Source organism: Calonectris borealis, chromosome 5 (genome assembly GCF_964195595.1).
Source record: "Calonectris borealis chromosome 5, bCalBor7.hap1.2, whole genome shotgun sequence".
NCBI lineage: Eukaryota > Metazoa > Chordata > Aves > Procellariiformes > Procellariidae > Calonectris > Calonectris borealis.
This window is the reverse complement of record NC_134316.1, coordinates 45783396-45802557: the sequence shown is the minus strand read 5'-3', so window position 1 is coordinate 45802557 and position 19162 is coordinate 45783396. Positions and strand designations below refer to the sequence as shown.

Below are 19162 nucleotides of genomic sequence, written 5' to 3'. Positions count from 1 at the left end.
TATTTCTTCCTAAACATTTCCTATGGTCAGCTTTAAAATGTCCTTTCTGCAGTCCCTTGCAGATGAATCAAATACTTCTGTTCATCATAATAAAATAAGCATACATACAAACTGATGCCATGTTTGAGCAGGAAGGATGAATTGGTTGGCCTCCTGACTTACAAGAGGAGAACTTATTTTTCCGTGATATTTATATCCTAATAAAATCTATGCATGTTAACACTTTGTGTTCATGTTTTAATTTACAAATTACACCATTTAATGTGTACGTTTGCTATTTAAAGCATAGGCAGACTGCACTTTTCAAAGCAGTGTAATAAATAAAACTGTGCTCAGAGGGTGTCACGTGCTGCTGTTGGTGTAATTCAGTCCTTCCGTATTCAAATGACTCATTGTTCCTACTTTGCACCTAACATAGATCCTGATCCTGCAACTAGCATTCACAGAAGCATCCATACATACCTAAAATGTCAGCTGCAATAAATATACAAGAATTCTTAGAAACAAACAAAACAGAATCCCTGACTACCTACCTGTGTGTGATTTCACACACACTAATTTTCCGAAACTGGTCTGAGTTATTTCTAATCTTTTCAGAATTATGTTCAGTCATCAGTTTGGAGGAGAACCATTCATTTTTCCTTTTTTATTTACATGCATTTGTGTAAGTGATGTCAAATAAATAAACTATTTACTAAATTCACTTATCAGGGGGCAGAAAACACAGAATACCAACACCGCATTCTCAGTGCAATAGGGCCTGGCCTATTTTCTAATCACATTATACTGAGTAAAAGATTGAGATTGCTAAAACATCAAAACCCACAGGCTTCATTTAAAATTTATGTAATCATAAAGCATTACACTTCAAGTCTGGGGGGGGGAAGGAGGAAAGTAGATTAAGATACTAAAATTTGTTTTCAAAGTTCAGGGAATACTATATGCTTTAGATTCTAAAAATTCTTAATGTCTGCTATTCAAATATCCCAGAAGTGCACTACATGGAGAAACAGAACCTGAAAATTAGACAAATAACATTGATGAAGCGGTAACTGATTTTCTCCCCACTCTCCATCCATCACCACAGTTTTAACGCAATACTACAAACATAACAAGCACTGGAATTCTTTCTTTGGAAAGGATTCCTTACGCTCGATTGAACTTTCCAGATATACCAGTTCTCCAACCGTTTTTGCCTTCTGCAGATAACGTACGCTTTTATAAAGACTGAATCAAACAGCCACCAAAATTCTAACAATTCTGACATACATCTGATGTTTTCAGATTTTTCATAAAGGCATCAACTTGGAATGAAATGCAATACTAATTTGAGCACATTTGTAGGTTGGATCCAGTTTTTGAGATGCTGAGCAATAACAATTTCACCTGAGGTTGAAAATGCTATGATAATTAGTTCCTCTAAGAAACAGATTTACAGTTTCTTAAGCCACCTTTTCAGATGTTGATTAATACCACATAAATGATTTCAAGACTGTTAGTAGCTGCCACTCCATTTATCTGGAGGAGAATCTTAGCCTTTCCCTTTATGTAGTTAAACATCTTGTATAGCAAAAGGAACACTCATACTGAATTTCTTTCAGAAAATGCGTCGCAATTTTGTGATAACATTTCTTCTTTTTAAACTCAGAACAAAATTAAAAAGTGCTAAATCCCTTCATTAAACTATAACACCTAGATTAAATGAGAATGTTGTGCTTTTTTATTTTTACCTGTTTTATTTATTAGAGTGGCACTACTAATCACTTCTGTCATTGCTATCTTACCTTTCACTACCACAGTATCTGCTCAACACAAGTGAATGTTAAGTCTTTTGCTATGGTCAGTGTAATGCTTTAGCAGTTTAAAATATTTACAGGACTGGTGGCAAGATGTTCTACTTCACACTATGATCATCAGTCTTCAGAAGCATAAGTGATGATGGACATCAGTGTCCATGTATCAGGAGGTCAAAACTGATGTAAGCTTTCTTAAACAAACAAAACCAAAAAGAAGCTACCTGAATATGACAGCCAGATGAATTTTGTTACCTATTTACTACCTATTTACTGTTACCTACATTTCCAATCGATATTAAAGACAGCAACACTGAGGGAAAGAGAGTGAAGAGAAATGTAACTGGGCACGTATGAAAAAAGTCATGCAATATCACGCCATTCTACTACTGTAGTAGCCCAGGGTATTTTTATTAGCTAATGATTTTCAGAAACTTATTTTCAAAAACAGGTATTTGGCAGAGAATTTTTGTTTTCCTTTGGGAAAAAGGGAGTGATGGGCATATAATTTATGATTGCAAACTGTCACTGGTTATTTCACAGAAATATCTATAACATTACCAAAAAGTCCTTTAATTGACATGTATAAGAAACAGTACTTCGTACTTTTATACAGAATCATTTATAAATGGTTTAAATATTTATTAATAGATCTCCTAAGATTTCTCTAGGAAAAACTCTCTATGCAACAATGGATGGAAGAGAAATTACAAACACTGAGTTTATCTCGCTGTGATTTGCATAGGTGGCTCCAAAGAGAAATAAAAGATTTCAGATCCAGTTCTCATTAACCCAAAAAAACTTAAGTTTGGGGATCTTTATTTATTTCAGTCATACATAGGAAGTTGAACTTTTAAAAACACACAGGCAATGGAATACATATTTTAAATATACCAGTATACCTTGCTTTTTACAGCAATGATGGTAGATGGAAGTCTAAAATAGCATTGGGTAATCAAAAATTCAACCCTGGTATTTTTAAATAAAACCTGATTTGCTTTTAAGGGATCTGTTAACATTTTCCAAACTGCAAAAGGGATTCCTGATGCTAGCAAAAATAATGGTGTACTAACAACCAGATCTACAAGCAAAAAGACTGTTTTCATTTGTTTCAGATTACTAAATAATTATAAGTTTTTGAAGAAACTCAGTTATGCGTAAGTATAAAAACATTTATGTGATGTCAAAAGCCAGAACAAACTTTAAAAAATATTATTAGAATATTCATATTACAATACACAAAAGAAATTATATGTGCAATAAACAGCAACAACTGTTGCTGCAGACAAAATCATGCTTCACAGTTCTTTTCCTTAAGCAATGCATATTAAGATCATAACCAAGAAAATGGGACCATTCAAGGCCATTGTTTTGAATTATACCTTTAATGCAGTGACTTGAACTTAACTCCACCTAAAAACTCATCCAAAATCTTAGTTTTCCTTGAACCAGAAATTAACCTAAAGCAGTATTTCGACATTTGTTAAACCTGAACCACAACAAATTGAACTAAACTGAAAAATTTGCTGGTTGCTATTTAAGTGCACATAAAACAATATCCATCAAATACAGAATAAGGCAGGGGGGTGCAAAAACTTCTTTGCTACCAAATTCAGCTTTGTGTTTATGGAGTGTAAAATAATTTTTTACTCTTTTCACATAGTATTCCAAAAGGCTTCCACGTACTATACTGAGTAATACAAATAGCCATATCTTCATGAAATGCTACATGCACAGGTTCATTTAGTACTATTCAGATTTTTTTTATTCATTACCTGACCACAGGAAGACCTCTTCCCAAATCTCAGTATGTACTCATTTCTAACTTTCTTCACTCCTAACCTATGTTAGAGAAGTGCACAAAAAATGACACTTAAAATGTAAACATTATGTCAAGATTATTTAGAACCAAATATAACGCTAAAGTTTCCTATACAGATTCTATTCAGAAAAAATCAAGAGACTCTGCTTTCCAAATAATTTATTCTTATGATGAACCACACATGACCCAGCACAGTTCCTTGAGCAGGATAAGATGAATCCTTGCATTACACTCTATTATGAAAAAAGACCATATATTCCTGTTTTTCTATTCCCTTATGGAGTTACAAATTCACAAAAAGACTCTCTCTCTTTTCCCAGCAGACTTTCATTTTTCTAAAAGTGACTGTTGAAGAGCCTTGCCAAAACAGGCAATTTAATTATAGTTTATTGATCAGGTCACCTGTATGTTGGCTCTTCTTCCATATACCATATTTAAGCACATATCCAATAACTCTTCTTTCGCAGTTTCTCCAGATTTGCATGGTACAGAAGTTAAACTTACAGATCTTTTGTGTGAAAGACCAGCTTTGGAATTTTTTTAAAATAAGGTTCTATTAAATGTGCCACCTTCTATTTTTCTGGTACAGAGACCAATATAAGCAATAGTTACACAACAAAGTCAGTTCTATATATACATATGAATAGGATTTAGTCCTAGTATAGAACTATAGTCAACTAAGGTAAAGCTATATACTATGAAAGCAGCACATTAGCAGGGAGCAGTGTGGGCCATCATCTCACAGGTCTGTTGAGGAAACTTTCCCACATGCAATACAGGCTGTCGGAACAGTTTGGCATAAGTTTTTTTCCTCAGGTTTTTTGTTAGTTTGCTTGTTTGTTGGTTTGGAGCATTTTACTGTTTTAAGTGTTATGCTTTCTCTTCTGTCCTGCCCCATTCTTTCAGAGTTTCTCTGCTTGACAAAAAAGTGTACTATAGACCAAAAGCACTGAACATTAGGATATAAATAAAAAGGCTTGAAACCCAATAAATCATTACAATCACACACCATCAAAACATTCTTTACATATTCATAGTTCTGATAACACTAGAAATGAAGATCATTTTAAAATGTTCAGGAGACGATTATCAATAATAAAATGAAGTGGGGGGGGAATCAACTTATTCTGACAATAAAGAAAAACATTAGGTTCCCCCAAACACTTCTACCAGTTCTACCAAAATGATCCGAAAATAACTCTTATACTTGATATTAAAAAATAAAATAAAATTTTAGCGATTACCTGGTTCTTAGCGTGTTATAAAATAACTTGTCTTCCCTGCTTGCTTAGGAAAAACGCATTTTTATAGTTCATTCCTTAATCTTGTATAATTAAATGGCAGGTGGGGAAAGATTTTAAAAAACAAAACAAAAACAAACAAAAAAAAAACCAAAACAAAAAAAACACCAAACACAAAAAACACACACGCAACAGAAAAACCTAGAACCCTCTCCAGAATTTGATTGTATGAACTGGTCCAGAGGAACAGGGGGGAAAAAATGGTAAAATTCTTCTTGGCTTGAAGAACCCTGAATAAGAAGTCACACTGAGCAATTTAGCTGCTGAAGAAAGATAATCAATTCATAAACACAACAGTCTTTTTAGATGAGAAAAACACTTGATTACTCATCATAATAGGCCAAGAATTACACTGAAATCAAAAGAAGTTACAGCATTAAACAGAGTAACAGAATAAATTGCATTTCAGAAAAAATACTGTAGGTGTGTACAAAAAAGAAAACAGGAAAAAGCATTTGTTTATACTATGCCTGCTAAAAAGAACATAGATCAAAAAAAAAAAACCCCAACAAACAAAAAAAACCACCTTTCCTGTGTGCATATGGGCACATAAGATGATTTTAAAGTCACTAAAGAAATGGCAGAGATTAAGATCCTGTTGAAATACAAGACACTAACAGAAGTAGCTGGTAACGACTTAGTGCATGTCTACAGGGAAAGGAGATTTGGAAGAAGCATACATGTATGGAACTACTAAATTGCAACAAAGTTCTGATTATTTTCTGTATCAAAGTATCAGTTAATTGTTCTGATGCTTCTTTACAGCCTGTTTTGAGCCTCACTACATACAGAGCTGGAGAAAATCCATACATTTTAGGCAATCATACAGAACCTACTGATTATATTTGGCATGCACTAGGAAAAGATCTCTTGCTCTCTGCCATCAACTCCATCTCCAGATGATATGTTTACAACTGTTACTAAATTATGAAAAAGTTGAAACAAAGGAATAAATGAAATGCAGGCAATACGCAATCCTTCAATATAAGGCAAATGGGGAAAACCCTCAAGTACTGCCAAATTTGAGGGATTTGCAGAGTTCAAGCCTGAAAGATCATTGCTCCAAAAAGGCACGTGGAAGAAGTAAAAGCAGAGTGAGGGATGGAGAGCATATGTTATTAAGATACTCCCTGAAGCCATTAGAATGCATGAACTGCATTCCACTAATTTTCTGAACAGAGCTGGATTTTTCCTTTTTCTTGACCTTGCTTTGTGCTATGCTCCCTGCTCTAGTGAGGCATCAAAGTAATAATCCACTCTAATATATGTTGCTGTAAAATGCTCCCAAACTCAGAGATTATTTTACACTGGTCACATCCTAGCAACGTTCCTTGGAATACTGCTATTGTACTGAACAGCCAAAACTAAATATAACCTGCTGGCTGAAAAATCTAGGGATCAGTTGAATATTCTGATTTAGTGATTTTGTGGTATGTTCAGAGTACATGTAAATGCCATTACTTTTGACTTAAAGCATATGCTTCAGAACAGAAGCAGTTTTCAGAAACGTACCATTTCAAATATATTGTGAAGCACTGATGTAGAATGAATGTTCAGTTTTCAGTCTTTGCAAAATAACTTCAGAAGTATCAGCATTAATTAACTTTTCCCCTCCAACAGAGCTTAGTAATTCAGGTTCATCATACAAATCATTTCATATCATAACACATTTTAAGAATTTTCTATTAGTTAATAGCAACAATTAGGAATTGAAAAACAGAGAGTCCAGGTATATGCAAATTAGTTTTCTGGAATATCCCAGGAAAAACAGGAAACATCATAAAACAGTAAGAAAACATGAAGATGAGCAGACTGAAAACAACTAGATTAATTGTGTGAATGGAACCAGTGGGACAAAATTAGTGTAAGCATCTTTAATCTGGATGTTAATTTGAAACAGAAATGGTTTAGTAACAGAGAAATACAAACATCATAAAACATTTTGAGCAAAATAACTTGAGAACCTATTCTAATAGTATTGCTACACTAGAAAGTTTTATTCCAGAAAGCATCAGTTGTCATGTTGCTGCTAACAGTGGCACATCACAGCATACATACACTTGTTTTTGTAAATATTCTGGCTCCTGTTCACAAAATCTTGTAACCACAGAAAGGTGCACAAAACAGTTGACATTTCAGAGCCTTCTTTATCACTGCCTAAGATATGATTAATGGACTGTTTTACAGTGCTCTGTGGGATGCTAATCACAGCATTCAGGCAATTATGAAAACTCAGAGTCCACTTCCCACAACTCCATTCATTGCTTTTCAGTCTCCCCTTTTTAAAATACCTGTGGCACACCAGCTTCCATTCTGCCACCCTCCAGAAGAAACATAAATTCTTCTCAGATGAGTGTTATGCACATATAACAATAGCATACATAATTCTTCCCTATTTGTTTGACTTCAACAACTACCAAATCACGCTCAAATGAAGACAAGATAATCAAGAAGAAAGGATGCATGATACAGATGGTGCACAAAAATCACCAACTGCTGCAAGCATTCATTGACCAGCTGCACAGTGCGGAGTGATGTTTTTGGGTCTGTGAAAAAAAGCACCAAGTTATAAGATCATTCACTCTTACAGTTATAGGACGACTAGCAATCTCCTTGCACCCTTCAGATTACATTCATGCCAAACACGACTGCCACATAACGCCACTGACAACAAAATCAAAGTCATTTGACAATGGGGCAAAATTGAATGATTGCCCTCCAGAAGTCTGCAATCCCAGACTACTATCAGTCACCTGATCATCTACTTGAAGAAAAATATCAAGTAAATAGCTATCATCACACATAAAGAGCCACTAAAAACATGACCTCTTGCACAGCACTGCAAATGTAACATGCAGGAAAAAGAACATTTTAAGACAATGGAATTTCTAAAACGTGATTGCTCAAGAGAAGAAGGACATATAGCAGTTCTGCCTTCCTAAGCCAATCTTAAGCATAGAAGGGAAAGGAGTTCTTTTCTATGGTTAAAAAATAGAATACCATCAATATTAACATGGTTGGGCAGGAAGGTGCAAAAAGCAGTCTTTTAAAAATAGGACTTTGTGAAAACATTAGTATTTTTCCTGGAAAGGCACATATTCAGTGGCAGAATTGCAATGCCAATATTCATTCTGAAGGATTATCTTTAGTCTGACAGGTGAAATTCTACATGATGTCTAAGGAGGAGAAAGGAGCAATACAACTGCTGCATAAGAAGATGCAACGTGACCTTTGAATATGCATTCAATTGGCTGAAAAGGAGCTGGTAATGCTTTGAGACAAGGATGGATTTCACAGAATTTAATATTCCTGTTACTGTTACACATTGTATTTTACATAGTATTTGTGACAAAAATGTTACCAGTAATATGCTGACTTTGGTAAGGGTATGTGGACAACCTGTTGGCAGAGGGGAGTATGGTCCGAGAACTGAACTGGGATTCCTCTGTAATATTCTGTAACGTGTTTGTTCCCTGAGCAATAAAATGAGGTCTCAGTTCCGTCTGCAAAGCCAATGGCAATCCTTCTTCCTTTTTTCCATCTAATGTGGACATTCTACTAAATAGTCTTGTTGCACTGCCTCTAATACATCGTGCCTCCCATCTCTGCTCGCCGAGTAGCCTTTTTTACTACCAGAGAATCTCGGAAAATCACTTCCTAAGCTATGTCTTCCCGTCTCCTAATCAAAGTCAGTCTTTCAGGTATCTGATACCTCAACCAAAGGCCACTGACAGAAAGCACAGATTTATTTCGTTCACATTAAACATGGGGAAGTGGAGGGGAGAACACAAGTACCATTACATTTTTCCTATGAGAATCTCTCCAAATTAGATCAGTTTGTTGCAGGAGTGGTTTGTCACCACCCTCAAGAGAACTGTATACCATTCATCACAGCTTACAGATACCAAAAGGCTGCAGGGTGAACTGTTGAGTAGCTGAAGATACAAATGTAGAAACAGTGCACTAAAAATGGCCAAAATTTTAGAGGCAGTGGTGATTATGGCTGCTGTATGAAACTGAAGGCAATCATGGCAAGCATTATACTCAGCACCGGTGATACTACACCTCAAATACTGTGTTTGGTTTTGGGCCCCTCACTACAAGAAAGACATTGAGATGCTGGAGCACATCCAAAGAAAAGCAACAAAACTGGTGAAGGGTCTTATGAGGAGCGGCTGAGGGAACTGGGGCTGTTTAGCCTGGAAAAGAGGAGGCTGAGGGGAGACCTTACCGCTCTCTACAACTACCTGAAAGGAGGTTGTAGCGAGGTGGGTCTTGGTCTCTTTTCCCAAGTAACAAGTGATAGGACGAGAGGAAACGGCCTCAAGTTGTACCAAGGGAGGTTTAGTTTGGATATTAGGAAAAATTTCTTCACCGAAAAGGTTGTCAAGCTTTGGAACAGGCTGCCCAGGGAAGTGGTTGAGTCACCAGCCCTGGAGGTATTTGAAAGACGTGTAGATGTGGCACTCAATAACATGGTTTAGTGGTGGAATTGGCAGTGTTAGGTTTACGGTTGGACTCGGTGATCTTAAGGGTCTTTTCCAACCTAAATGATTCTATGGCATGGAAAAGGAATCTGCTCAAAACTTTTCTGAAACAGGACAAGAAGGGAAAAAAAAATTTTACAAAAAAAAAAAAAAAAAATCAAGAAATGCCTTTTGTACCATTCATATTTCCAGTTTACCTCCCAAATCTGGCTTAAAAAAATCAGTTAATTTGGCCAACTAGTTACTATCTTGCTTTCAAAGAGTATCTCAGATACCAATGTATTTTATTTTTATGGCCTTAGTTGTGACATATTTTTGTTTGCAATTAATCGATTTGGTAATACATAAACAGAAATTCTACCTGGTTGCCAGAACACAATAGCTTATTTAATTTCATAGGCTTTTTATGGCCAACTAGGTTTTTAAGATGCTTTGAGAGCTAGTTCTTTTTGTTTCCTTTTCTTATCACATACTCAGAGCTACAACTAGAGGATGTTGCCGGGGAGCAGAAGGAGAATGTCGAGCTTCCACAAGAACATAAAAACAATAAATACAAGCTATCTCCCTTACTCACTTCACCCATTCGTCAGGCCTCATGTTGGTATCCAAAGTCTCCTTGCTTTCTCTAAGAGTCTGTATACTTTGGTACATCCCCTTCCAGTGGATTAATTTTCACAGATGTTACTATGGTACCCTCTTCTGAGTGTTGAAAGAAATCCACTTTCTGGTAATGACGTTCCTAATGTATTCTGAACAGGTATAGCATGAAACTGCATCAGAAAGTCAAAAGTATGCACAGCAGCACCAGCATTTTAGTTACTCTCTTTTCCACTTCTGGTAGAATCCACCTTATCACCCAACTTTTCATCATTTTCTTTTTTCTCTTCTTGCATAACTATGATATACACAGAGGTATTCCTGCAAGTACTCAGCAGATGGGGTGGCACTTTTTTTCTGCCCAGTGGAAGGACCAGAAGCAACAGACACAATTCGGAACACGGTAAATTCCAGCTCAATAAAAGAAAGAAAAAAGAAAAAAAAAAACCAAAACCTATGAGGACTGTCAAACACTGGAGCAGATCTCAGATGATGTGGAATCTCCATTCTTGAAGATATACATTTGGCTCTATCCAAATACAAGTTCTTCAAGTAAGTTCAACTTGCCAAGCAATTTAACAGTTACTGATCTCTTTCTATCATTAAAATTACCATGGCATGAAAACTACAACTTTTAGAGATTTATTAGGAACAATATATTCTCCCCAAGAATCAGCAAAGACAATGACCAAGAACCCCCTGCCATGCAGCCTTAGGGCAACCTTCCTTAGGGTTTGAAAGTTCCCCGTTTACTGAGTTTTTGGGATTCATTAACCAATTTTAATACAGTTAACATGAGTTACAACAAATATCTTTAAGAAAAATCAATCTGATTACAAGACAGTATCACTAGGATCAATTTCAAGTGAATCACCCCATAATTAACCTATGTTCTGATCAGGTTTTTTTCTACATACTGGCAAGGCATCTGATTTTTCTCATTCCCTTTAGACTTGGGTTATTTCAACGCTGGTTTAAAAACAAAAGGTCACCAAAAAAAAAACCAACCCAAGACTGAAGTGCAAAAACAATTAAATGAAGATTTTCCTATGCTAACAGGTTCTGCCAATTTCTGAAGTGTTTATTAGCCACCATTTAACATAAACCAAATATAGACACAATAAAGAAGAACTGAATTATTAGTGTAGAATGATTATATCATCTAAAAAAAAAGCAAAGTCAAAACAACTGCAGAATATTTCTATATTGTAGATGTAGCCTTGGCATTTATCCACATCCTGTTCTCTCCATGACAACTACAATTTCTTCTAATAAACAATAAAAAGTGGGCAAGACTAACACCCCCAGTCTACCATTTTATCTAAAATGATACTAGATAAAAATTCTAACTCACAGATACTTTCAACAGAATTGGCTATACCAAGTCTCTGTATTTCATATTAAAAAACAAAAAAATCCTGCGACATAGTTCCTCACCTATTTAACTGCAGGAACTTGTGAAGCAAGAGACATATTCCAGACAAAAAGACTTTTTGTCTGGCTATTTCCTCTGATCTTGTCTCCTTAAACAATTTCCCAACCCGTAGTTTTAGTGTAGTGTAACAGTCTAATCTCAGATATTTTAAATGGTATAGATTATCAATGATATTTGAAATTTGATTTTTTCAGGCACTATAAAAATATTACTAGTTTATAGCCGAATAATATCCACCAGGTTACCATCTCCAATTCTGCCAAACTTACGGTTAGTGTTTTAGATTTGGACTATTTAAGTTTAAAATGTATTCAAGATCAAAAGCTACTTGGTCCATTGGAAGAAAATATTTAAGCTAAAATAAATATTAAAATAAAAAATTTATTGTAATATGCAGAAAGAGATTCTATGCTGCTTCTGGGTATCTTTTGCAAAAAGCTGTTCTCCCCATGCTCCACTCACAAAAGAGATAGCAATTAAGAACAAAAAAAAAAAAAAAACAGGTAGAAACTAGACATTAAATCATAAAATGGAATAAGGTTATCAGAAGGTTACTAGAGCACCCCTCTCCTCTAAGATGAGACCACACATGCTCATGTGTCTTACCACTTTTTATGAACTTCCAAAGACAGACATACGCTCTTCCCAGTCTATTGCAGTGCTTCACAAGCCACACTGCATTAATCTCCACCGGTAAAGATGTAAGCTTATTAGGTTTTGTGGTGTTCCAAAAGACCTAGAACAGCAGCACTTACTTTCTGTATTAAAGCAGCCTCCATTTTTAAAACCTCTCCTCATAGGTTTTGGATCCAGTGTTCTGATCATCGGTACTATTGTCTTCTGGACTCTCCAGTTTGGCAAGGTAATTTTGATTTGTTTGCATGTATTAAGTGCATGGCTCAAAACCAGATACAATGAGCTAGTTGACTCCATTTGTACCCTAAGTTAAGCAGAGGGATTTACACAGTGTTTTATGACAGTGCTTCCATTTATTTATCCTAGTATGATGTTACATTTCCAGAACTTTTTTTTGTGCATGATACTGTTGACTTAAGGTCAGCTCAATCTTTTTCTTCAGAACTCTCAGCCATTCCTTATTCTGTATTTGCCTATTTTATTTTTCTTTAATTTAAAAGCAGCATTTTAAGCTTGCCCTTAATGGGCTTGTATCCCATTTTTCCCAGATCATTCTAATTTGTTGGTTCATGTTAAATTCTAATTCAATCTTCCAACTTCTCTGCAGTCTCTCAGCCTGGTATCATTTTTCACTGCAGTAAACATGCAAGTCAATGGATACATTAGTAACCTCTTTTCTTGAGAAGGAAAAAGACATGAAAGATTGTTGTTTGTGCTGCTGCATCAGAACTGACTTATATAGAATGTACTTTTAATAAAGAATATATTTCAGAGAGCCAACCAAGCAATAAGCCATCTTTCAACCAAGAATCCAAGTTGAATGACTAGCAGAATAAAACAGTGGACTGAAGCCAAATGTTAGAACAAGAAACAGACTTTGCTGATCCCCAGGCGAGAAGAAAAGTAGTAAGCAAGAGAGATAGTAGATACTCCAGAAACACAGAGGGGTGGTCCAGCTTTGATCCTGATAAAAAGGGCAGGGCTAGGATCAGCAACATACCTTTCTGAAAAGGTATTTTCCTTTTCCATCAGGAATCATGTGTTGATCGATTCAGATATGTAGAAATAAAGAATATCTATCCAAGATTTCAGGTGCCCCTACAATAAACCTTAAAACTCAAAATATAAAGACCTTTTGCAGAGATTAGTTTATCTTCAAAAGCCTATCACAGATAAATGTAACTTACAGCATGTCCAAGAAAGGGTAAGAAAGTGGTTTAGAATGTAATAAAAAATGCCCAGTTGACCTTTCTTTTTTAATAAACTACAAAACTGCAGTTCATAGATGGAATGGATTAGACCAAGTGTGAAATATGATGTGGGAAGAAAAAAAAAAAAGGGAAAGACTACCATGGCAATGTTTTTACATGTGAGAAGCATCAAGAAAAAATATTAAATAGGATTTAATATTAAAAAATATTAAGATGGCTTAAATAGAGTTTTTCCTAGCCAGACTCTGATAGCAGAAAATAGTTCCGAATGCAGTTTGTTATGCAGTCTGACAGGAAGCAAGGATCCAACACAATCCATAGGTTGCACAATCAAGTAATACGGGAAAGGTATCGCCTTCATTCTCTTACTTGGTTACTTGCCTCAACCTACCAGCACTACCTAGATCTCACCTAGATATTAAGCTCAAATCATCTTTCCTCCACTGCTCAATCTCCCTTAGTAGTTTAGCAATGCATACAAAACTACTGGCTTAACTAGTGCTCCAGACGCTGCAGTTTATAGACCTGCACAAATCCTCTTAATTATCCTCCCGCACAAATTGAACAGAAAAGGCAAAAAGAGGTTTCATGCAGTTCTCAACCACTGTGCTTTGTCCTTGCTAAAGGAAGGACTGCATGTTTACAAAAGATGCAACCATTGCCACAGTTTACAGACAAATCAAGGTAGTGTGAACACAGTAAAAAATGAAGTATAAAAGCTAAGTATAAGCAAGCATCCAGGCTCACACTTAAACAAAAAAAAAAATCTAATTTACAAAACTGTAAACTAAGATACAGACAAATTGCTGTATTATCTAACATCATGTACAAGGGACCAGTCAATTCTGATAAGAAGTGAGGTTTGGACAAATCATGGAAGTTCTTCATATGTACTTTTCACTCATTTCCACGGCCTGGAGCACACAGATATTTCACATGGGGCTGGGGTGGGGTGGCGGGGGGAAGACTATTACAGATTTTTCAAGTTATCTGCTAAGATTTTTTCCCTCCGAATCATTGTTTCTATTCAGTATCGACAGGTCACTCCTACTAACAGCAACGGCTGGGAGGGATCTGGCAAGATTAGCCAGTTCTAGTCTAAAACTCTCACAGAAGCCACATCTGTTCTTCTCCAAAGTCAAATCATCTATTTCCAGTCTAGCAACTTCAACACAGACCACAAACCGCTGGACAGATCCACCGACTGGCTGCTGCCTGAAGGGACAGGTTACGCTCCCACGCTCTTTGCTCCTGCCTGCAGAGTCTCATTTCTTCCTTTGCAGCACTTTAACACTTTCTTAACGCTTATCTGAGCTAATCCAATCCACAAACGAAGAAACAAAACTAGCCACCTTTTTGCTGGGTTTGTGAGATAAATCACTTAACTGGTTTCAGCAGGAGTCAGATATGGAGGAGAGCCGGGAAATGGAAACAACCCCTTTCAGCAACAGCAAGCAGTTACAACAGCTAAGCCAGTTTCAAGAAATCTAACTGGAAACTGGATGCTTGGAAAGCTACCACCATATTCTTTGTTCTGGCCTGGCCATGAGGTCCTCAGAATATCATTTTAAATCCCACACACTTTTTTTTTTTTTTTTTTAAAACCATTCATTAAATTCTTAAGCTAACAAAGTACTTCAAGAGTTATGACTGTATGAATAAATCATAATAATTGAGAGTACTTTAGATGTCTTCAGCTTGACAACCATTACTGAAGTTGAGTGAACAGTAAAAGCATCTCATCTGCAACAAATCTGCTTGAGCTGTTAGTCTAATTTGTTCAGTTGTGAAAGTTCAAGAAACTTTCACAACCTTCCTATCCTTACCGTAACTAACAATACTGATCATAAGTCTTTTCTACAGTTGCATCAAAAAAGAATAACGTCATAACACGCTTGGCTTCCAAGTTCACACCTGAATTCACGTTTCAGTATGAAGTTCACATCATTCTTTAATCAACTTCTCAAGAAGAAGAGAGGTACTATTCTTCTAAGATTTATCTTTGATGATACATTTATTTATTTAAATGAGCATTATGGTAGTTGCATAGACCTTCTTAAACATACGAATCTGTAGTATTAAGTTTTTAAGACTCGTCACCATTTGAGAAAATCTAGCACTGGATCTAGGATACCCCAGACCACACAACAGCTTCCAGCCACAATAGCTTAGTTAGTTACAACTCTCAAAGAAACTTCATGGAATAGGGCCTGTGCCCAACTTCTACAGAAGTATTGCTTATCTCTGAGAAATACATGTAATATCTGCAATACAGATGAAAGGGCCCAAAAATACTGCCAAAGAATAAGGGCTTTGTACATAAGACAGAGGATACATAATGAATCTATCAAAGAGGAGGTGAGAGGCAAAGAGGAGAAGGGAGATAAATGGGTGTAAGGAGAAAAGAAAGGTGAAACGGGTGTCTGATTGACCAATTTTGTCAGTGACCTGACATAAAAGCAAAGGACCTGACCTCTCTTTTGCAAAGTTTGCTTTTTCCAGCTGACAAGGATTTATCAACAGAAGGGCAGTTTTCAGTTGCTGTTTAAGTAGCACAGGTCTTCATCTAGTTTCTTTACACCTAGTTTTTGTCCCAGTGGACGCAACATCACAGAGGAAGAGAAGTACTTACCAGCAATAATTATTGTTCAAATTAATACTTTTGGAGACTCTCCTTCCTCACTTTCATTTTGAAGCCTAGGTAATTCTCTGAAAGTAGAAGAGGAAAAGAAGATCATTAGTTTTTATCCTTTTTTATCTTTAACCATGTTTTCATCCTTTGACTATTATATGCAGCATTGAAGAGATCATGCAAACACTCATTAAAAATATTGCTCAGAATTTTGTATGATTTGTGATTAAATGACTTGTAGCAAAACTCTTATGAAAAAGGAAACTTATACGTATGAACAACTTCTATTTATACTGAGAGCCAAAAAAATAGAAACTGTCTGCTTCATTGCCTAAAAAAACCAACAAAGGTTAAGCATAGACCCTCAAGTCATCTGTGAAAACAAATTAAGAAAGCAAGGGGAAAAAAAGCAGTGGATTCATTCTTAGGATATATATAGCCAGGCTTTAGGAAAAAAAAAAAGAGAAAAATTATAGGATCAAGATCCTAAAACCAGATGCCAAAAATTCAAATAGTAAACTTCTCAAACTGAAATAGTTTCCGCATGGAAAACAGTAGGCTGTACCTTTAAAACAGATGTAAGCAAATTAAGTCGGTTTGTACCACTTGTTTATTTATGTTTGTACATAACATAACATACATAGTAGACCATATATAACATAGCAGATTGTTTTAAACAAAATCTTACTTTTGGGTTATCAAGGCATGGAGTTGCTACATCATTTTACAACAGTGGTCTCACTAATTCAGAATGGCTGTATACTACTGCACTAAGTGTTGATTCTTGGCCATTTAACAGAAAAGCAATCAAAAGCTGCACATATCAGACTCTGAAACAGCAATAAATTGGATGTTGAAAAAACTCATTTGTGAACCTGACCTCAAGGAAAGGGATAAAACTGCGGAAGAAAAATAAATGGGAAACCAATTAAAGCAGCAATAGTACCAGGAATAGGAGTGAAGAGAAAATGATAAATGCTTCAGATAATAGTCCTTTATTGCAATGAGAATTCTGCCAAATTAGTCTTATTTTTGAATGAAAATTAAGTGATTTTAGATTTCGAAGAGAGGCTTCAGCAGCTGTACTGTTAAATGAACATGGTGAACTGGCAACTCTAAAAATCTCAAAAGCAGCAACACTGATAAAAATAAAAAAAAGACTGAATTCTGTATTTTCTTTTTCATGTAATAGATTATTTAAAATAATCAGTACCTACAAGGTCAGAGCCCAGGAACTTCCAAAAATTGAATGCCTGGGGGAAAGAGTGAGATAACCTATTTTCATTTCCATTTGAGATTGATAGTCGGGGTATACTTCAGCTAAAGCGGCACTCAATAAAAAGGATACAGCTTTTCCTGTGATAAAGAATCTCAGAAATCCAACCAAAAAAATACAACAGTGTTACCCCATGTGTAAAAAGTAACATCAGGGGCTTAGCTTTCCAGAAAAACTAAACTAGTTCTTTCATCATACCTCTCATCAAATCAGTTACACTACATGTTTCACAAAAATGGAGACGTGAAACTATCAGCTGAAGGTGAGTCACGAAGCCAAGCAAAACTGAAGATGGAGCCCACCTCTTCCAAGAGCTAGCCCTACAGTGAACCCATTAGAGCACAATCTAGAATGATGGTTACTTTTAATTTTGTAATGAAGCATTATGCTGTATCTTCCTACAACTCCATATTTGCAACCTCAATAACAGGTAGAAGGCAGCATATTATGTGAGCCATACATATGGAAAAATAGATTTAGACAGACTGGCTCATAGTAAACATGAAGTGGAAATGTTTACATTTCATGTAATGAAAAGAACTATTACTAAATTTACAAGTTGATTTATCTGTAAGCAACATAATTACAGGCAGTACCAAAAGGCCAGAGTCCTACAAAGCTGGACAATTCACCATGCCCAACAAAAAGCTCCCCAAAATTTTAAACTGTGGTATCCTCAAATATATAAAAACACACAGAACAATAAAAAGAAAGCATGAATATTTGGGTCTTTTTTTCTACACTAACATACCATCAGAGTGAAGTAGCTACTTAACAGTTGTTGACAAAGTAGAGGGGAAAAAAACAAAGTTCCAATGTAGTTTATACCTCTGCTCCAGGAAAATTTGTCCACAACACGAATAATTAAAAAAAAAAAAAATATTGCAAAACAGTTAAATATGTTGAGTTGGTTTAACATAAAACAGTCCAGCCTAGTCTGGTAAAGTCATTTCTAGCTCCACTTAACAGATTCTACCTGTATGACAATGAAATTTTAATCTGAGTTTCAAGTATTGTTTTGCAACCAACTATGCACTGGTTTCAGAATATTTTCTTGTAGCCCATAGTCTGCTCAGAGTAACTCACAAAGAAGTAAAAAATACTGTACTGGAATCAAGATGCAGGAGACCAGCAATTTTTTTTTTCCATCCATAAATCTATTACTAAGAGGAAAGAAATAAAGCCCTTTGTTTTAAGATCATCACAACTAATGTAAAGTGACTGTCTATTCCAGGATCTTTTTATGGAACTGTGGAAAAAAGCCAACCTACTCTGAGTCATTCAAAACTTTAAAATTACCAAAAAGCTTACAATTTTCCAGCCTAATATTGCTAATATATCCCTGAAAATGGAGTTCTATTTATGATGTAAAAACTACAACTATTTAAAAAAAAATCTTTGCATTTGTTGTTCAATCACCTCAACAGTGTTTACAAATATCACTAGATTAATCGATCCGGTGCCTTCCAGATAAGTCTGCCCCTCTTGCAGAGATCTTTTTGGAGATAAAGGTCATGAAGTGACCTTGCAGATAGGAAATTTTAGTTATATGCCCGATTCCGACTTTGAATTGCTGGGTGAACATCGACTAGTCACTACATTTTATTTTTAGAAAAATTAATCTATTTATAAAAAAAAATCCTTATAAAGGGTTTAATACCACCTGGAGTGTTTAATCCAGTCTCCTGCATTACACGAACCCATTTAAAAAAAAGTCCGAAACATTTCATCAACACTTTCCATGTAATTTAAGTTGAATTTTAAAAAGACACAAAACTTGAATGCACAACAGCAAGAGAGTAGAATTCAAGGATGCCAGACACACTGTAAGTGTCTGCAACTACAGAAGTGTTAGATGAAAATACCTACATCACCTCAGGAATACAGAGGGGTGGGGTGGAGGGAAGAACGCCCCCCCTTCCCCATTTGACTGGGGCAAACTGATTTAACTTTGAACACAGACACTAGACCC

General features: G+C 35.8%; 1 protein-coding gene across 1 annotated transcript in view; it reads right to left on the bottom strand.

Annotated features, from left to right (window-relative positions):
- Nucleotides 1–19162, bottom strand: part of FUT8 (fucosyltransferase 8) — a 135461-nt gene that overhangs the window by 92826 nt on the left and 23473 nt on the right. Inside the window, exon 2 of the mRNA XM_075152280.1 lies at nt 15915–15991. The gene's annotated coding sequence lies outside the window, so the exon portion shown is untranslated. The remainder of the gene's footprint in view (nt 1–15914; nt 15992–19162) is intronic.